Source organism: Ascaphus truei, chromosome 3 (assembly GCF_040206685.1).
Source record: "Ascaphus truei isolate aAscTru1 chromosome 3, aAscTru1.hap1, whole genome shotgun sequence".
Classification (NCBI taxonomy): Eukaryota; Metazoa; Chordata; class Amphibia; order Anura; family Ascaphidae; genus Ascaphus; species Ascaphus truei.
The window spans coordinates 66,460,630-66,466,629 of NC_134485.1; positions in this window are offsets into that span (position 1 = coordinate 66,460,630).

The window sequence follows — 6,000 nt, forward strand, 5'->3', positions numbered from 1 at the left end:
CTGTTCTGGATTGATCTTAAACAAGGTTTATTAAAAAAAAGAAAAAAAAAAAGTTAGAGTAAAAGTGACGAAACTGCTGCAGCAGATCACAGACCGAGCAGACATCGGCTGTTGCTATGGTGACGGTGGTGGAAGTTGTTGCTTCCCTGCACGGCCCCAGTGATAGGGCCTGAGTGATCCCAAGTTGCAGATAGGAGCTCCACTCAGGGAGGTTAGGGAGGGGAATAATAATAATAATAGCATGTTCTTGTATGAAGATGTCTTTATCTTCCTTAAACTTAAATGAGGGACATACTGGCATACCCTTCTGATTTGTAATGTATTTGACTCCCCTCATATTTCTCTGAAAAAAAGTTATTATTTTTGTATTATGTCTGTCAATTGAATGTATAACCTCTGTTCATTTCATGTAACTACTTATTGCTATCGTAACTCTGTGCCCAGGACATACTTGAAAATGAGAGGCAACTCTCAATGTATTATACTTCCTGGTAAAACATTTTTTTATAAATAAATATTACTTTCTCCTTGAATTCAATTCCCTTAATACGTTGCGTGTCAATGGAAGATAAAGAGATCTCCTACCTTTACCTGCTAAATCTCCCTGAAAAGAGTCTAGAGGTTGGTATGACCATGGGGTGTTGACCCTTGTCCTAGAGAAAGTCAAAATATACATTGACTTTTTATGAGGGAGTCCAAAAGGATATAAGATCCGTCTTTATGTTGTTTTTATTTCTGCACTTGCTTAGTCCAGGCTTTAATGTGCAAGCTATTTAAGTATATGGCTATTTAAGTGGTCCTCACTCTCCGTCGGTCCGTTATCCATCGAATGGATTATCCGACGCCAGAAAATGCATGCCGCTGGCTCCGCAATCAGACGGTCTGCCATCCGGGACGGATTCCGGCAGATAACCGAGGACCGCCTGTATAGTAAAGCATCCATATTCAAAATAGATAAGCAGTAAAAGTGATACTCTCAGGGTGCTTGTTTTGTAAGCCTTCACGTAGAATACATCTGCAGTTTAACGACTGTATGATATTTAGAGGCTCTTTGTGAAAGACATACACATGCATTCATGAGTTTTCTGTATTTGCTAGGAAATTTCCCTAATAAGACTTGAGATATACTGTATGCAATCCCATGTAATTGGCAAAAAAACTTTTTTTTTTTTACGCAACTAAGCCATTTCATTGGCTTCCTTCAACCAATGTACCATGCTAAATGTAAGATTTTGTTTGTTTGTACATGAATGACAAATTGCATCTCTCAGGGGCCTCTGAGTGGGGGAGTGTTTGTCATTCAATTGTTTTCATTACCATTAGCCCACCTGGTCTTTATCCCAGAGCCAATAAAGATAAGGAGCAGTAGAAAGAGGGAGCTCTGGCTGTTGTGTATACATTCGATGAACATTGGGACAGTATACAAAAGGGAGTAGCCAACGGAAATCAAACCCCTCACAAGTCTATGTTTATCATGTACTAACTTTTTTTTAAAGTATCTAAAATACTTATAAGCTTAATTCTATCAGTTCGCATGACTGTCTGCGCGACTGTCTGAGAAGCACACAAAGCATTTATTAGAGGTACGTTCATTAAAAAAATGAATGAAGATTGTAGAGTTAATCTCACAGCAATCCTAGTTGGAAGCTGGCCACAAACGCAATCACTCTGGGGACCTCCTAGCACAAATAATTAAGGTTTGAGGAGGATTACATTTGTGTCTATCAGATAAAACTGAACAGGCCCTGAGATGGACCGCCCAGAAATGTTATGATAGGGAGAAAAAAAACCATACTATGTTAGCCAGGAAATTTAGGAACACCTTCTCTGCTCACAACATACATGCCCTCCTCTGCTCACAACATACATGCCCTCCTCCACTCACAACATACATGCCCTCCTCCACTCACAACATACATACACTCCTCCGCTAACAACATACATGCCCTTCTCAAAAATAGTACCCTGACATACGATCCTGTCCAGATTGTAGAGGAATTTCAACAATTCTACCAAGGTCTCTACAATGGTGTAATAAAAATGGCAGGGGATATTAGGTATATTAATCAATCTGGTACTTCAGAGGTTAATGTTAGGGACTCTGGGGGCCTCAAGCCCATGGGGGTCTGCTCCAGGGAGAATTGGAGGATGCCATGCTGTATGCCCAATAAACATGCCATTGTACCAGCTATAATGTGTGGTCATTGTGAAGGAGAATTGCCTGTGGGGACCGTCCTGCTTCCAGCAGGATCCTCATGGGATGGAGGCGCTGCACCCTGAGAAGGAAAAGCCTGCCCTGTTGCCGCTCCCACACAACACCCGCGGAGTCCCACACAACTCAGACCTCCTGTAACCAGCATGTGAGCTACAGCACCAGGGAAACACCCATGTAGTGGCCAGATCTCCATTGGGAGGGGGGAATAGGTGCTACATTTGGAGGCGCTGCTGAGATGAGCAACAGGGGCAGCTAATATGGCTGGGATACATGCTGAAGGAGAAGTGAATGGGGGCACTCACCGTATCCAGGCCAGAGTACTCCCAGCTGTTTGCTAGAGGGGTACCCACAGATGGTACCCGCTCATGATGGAAACCCCACCCGCTACCGCATGAGAGGTGTCTGAGCCACACTGTATCAAGGCCATCAGGCATGCTAATGCTGCTTGACAGGGAAGAGAAGTTCCTGCATTACGTCTGTCTCATTTGCGGTGGTCCAGGAGGTGAGATAGGAGATGATGCCAATTGCCAACGGTGCGATGTAGCCTATCTGCAACCATGGCTGCCATCCAGCGACTGGCCCATATCAGCCCTATCCCTGGCGGAGGTGCGGAGTTGGGTCAAACTGATTCGTGCGTTCCAGCGGGTGGCAGAGAATTCTTCTGCAGACGCAGAGAGGGACTGCCTAACAATGCTGTCTGATCTCTTCCACTCCAGCCGCAACGCTCCCAGCATCGTCCTTCGTGGGAAGTACTGCAACTCCAGCCCGGACTCAGGAGCGGAGTCCCTGGGCGCTCACCACCTCCAAGAGAGCGGTGTTACCAGCCCGGTGGAGCCACGAGAAGCTAAGCAGGACTTACCTGTTTCCACGTTGGCCGGCGTGAGAGGCCCCGAGTCCTTCTCGTTCACTTTGGTGGAGTCGTTGCCCAGCTGTGCCCACCCTGCAGCCTGTGATCGATCTCCAGCTTGAGGTAAACCCGACGGTGATCCCAGCATCCAGGTGGACGATCGGCGAGGATGCGTCCATCATCGAGGTAACGGACGGTGCCTCCATCACTCCCGATATGACGACCGTCTCCGTGAATTCAGCTCCAGATGACTATCCGGCAATGGTGATCCAGGATACCAATCCAGCATGGGCAGCAGGACACGAGAACGCCCACCGCTTCCTACAGCGGCACCAGGAGATGCAGCAGGCACAAGTCCCTGCGGAAGCCTACATGGCCGCCGCTGAGGAGAGCGTGTGGAGGAATACCTATGACGCGAGCAGGCCGTGAGCGTGCTTCAGCGCTGCAGACCGATGCAGAGGTGTCTCCGATCATAGTACTGGCCGGTACTACTTCTGTTGCTGCTTCTACAACTCCTCCGGCGCTGCCAGTGGGGACTATTCCGTCTGATGCCTTCATTCATCAGGATCTTCCGAGTGACCCTCCTGCTCCGGTGAGTTCTTCCGCAGTACAACCTGTGGTGTTGCGGTTGTGGGAGCGAGACCAATTGCTGGTTAAGGCCAGTACTGAGGCCGTGGTCCCAGAGACTCGGGGCCTGAAAGGCCCGGACCAGAACTGTCCAATGTCCAAAGCCACTCGAGGGCGTGGACAAAAGAGCGCTTTTATTCTCGCAAGCTGTGCACGCTATGTAGCGGAGTGTGATCCGTTTGAACTGTCCTGTTTTTCTGCTGACCAAGATGGGGTCCAGAACACTGTTCTTTCTCCGGGTACGGAGGTGGCTGATGCTACTCCAGTCATGGACAAAAAGGTGCCAGCCCAATCCTGTTCTGCCCATTCTACTGTCCCCACCATCTGCCCAGAGACCTAATAAATGGTCCCTTCGGCCACAATCACCCACCATGCCCGTGGCACCCAAGTGTAATGTTGAAAATGTATATAATATGTATGTTTCTTCTGAAGTTAATGATTTTTACCGGTGGTGGGATCCTATGTTCAGGGGTTATGTGCCGCACTTAGACGGGCGAGCCGGTAGATCACTGGTGGGAGAACGGAAAATTTAACCCAGAGCATGAGGCAGAGATTATGGAAAGCGTAGCCAACGTATGGACCAGGGGCTGTTAGCGCAACCAGAGAAGGAGGAGGATTTTTATGCTTTCCCCCGGGAGGGACCACTATTCTGGGTGTTGCCAGGCAGGGTGTGTGGGCAGAATCCCATGAAGAGTAGCCGTGCAGAGCTAGGTCAGCGGTTCAGGCACTCTCATGGGTATGACTACCCTTATCTCCCTGAAGCACTCATGAGAACCACAGAAGCTCATAGGGATGAGTGGGTAAGGGCGGCAGTAGTAGAATATATGGCTCCTAAATATAATACCTTGGTATTCAGGGAGGGTCGTGCAGAATACCTGGTCAAGGTCTGGCAGGTGGGAAGAAATATTCACGTGGATAGTGTGGAATATTTTAGTGAGTACCGCAAGAAGAGGTACGGCAGTGACAGTGCCTGATAAGAGGGTAAGCTTGTACAGAAGCCAGACCCTGATCACTACTATTGATACGGCAGGGGCGGTGCTGCAAATTGTAAAGGGAGATTCAGCAGGAAATGTACTGCATGTTGAGGCAGGAGGTACCTACAGCAGTAACTGTACTGCAACCGGGCGAAAGGTTCTCTTGGCTAAGAGGAACCAATTATGCTGCAAATGTTATTGTATTGTATTCTATGTGTTTTGTATTTCTCTGGGCCGGCACAATTATTGGTGGTGCATAATTATGCTCCTCATATGGGGTCGTGAGGAGATTTTCACAAGAGGGAGGATTTAGCCTTGTGCCCCTGGCTATAGCCTTCCACTGGCCTCAACACTATAAGTCCTGCTGGAACAGGCAGTGTTTGGGTTAAACTCCTGCGCAGGGCCTAGCCTGCAGTTGCAGCCTGGATGGGTACTATGTTGCCTTATCCAGGGGCAGGCCTAAACCGGCAGTTGGAGTGTCATACCTGGGGAGGGTACAGACTGGGTCACATGTATATGGTGTGATGCCTGTCAGTACCTGGACCTGCCCTGTTATGAGGCGGGGTTACAAGCCTTTCCCCCCAGGTATAAAAGCTGACACTCCACCAAATTGAAGGAGCTGTGTGTTAGGTGGGGTATGGTGTGATTCCCTTTTCCCTGCAAGAGGGTAAAAGAGCTGAGGAGGGACTCTGGGGGGCCTCAAGCCCATGGGGGTCTGCTCCAGGGAGAATTGGAGGATGCCATGCTGTATGCCCAATAAACATGCCGTTGTACCAGCTATAATGTGTGGTCATTGTGAAGGAGAATTGCTTGTGGGGACCATTCTGCTTCCAGCAGGATCCTCATGGGATGGAGGCGCTGCACCCTGAGAAGGAAAAGCCTGTCCTGTTGCTGCTCCCACATTACATCCGCGGAGCAACTCAGACCTCCTGTAACCAGCAGGTGAGCAAAAGCACCATAGAAACACCCATGTAGTGGCCAGATCTCCCGTGGGAGGGGGGAACAGGTGCTACATAGACAAGGGTTTAATCTTCATTACTCAACTTATATTATTGTGCTCTCATTCATATAGCAAATGTGCATACATGCCGAAATGGGAGGAAGAGCTGGGCGACATGTTGGACGTAGAGGACTGGGGTAGGGTTGCCAGGTGTCCGGTATTGAACCGAACTGTCCTGTATTTGGGGACACTGTAGAGTAGAAAATGAGAGGTAATATTGGACATGTATGTGTCCGGTATTACCTCTCTGGACATACTGTAGTGACCTGACTGGGTTGGGGGGCTGCAGGATTTCCCTGAGCAGGGAGAGAGCTGGGCTGTTGCTAGGGGGCAGGGC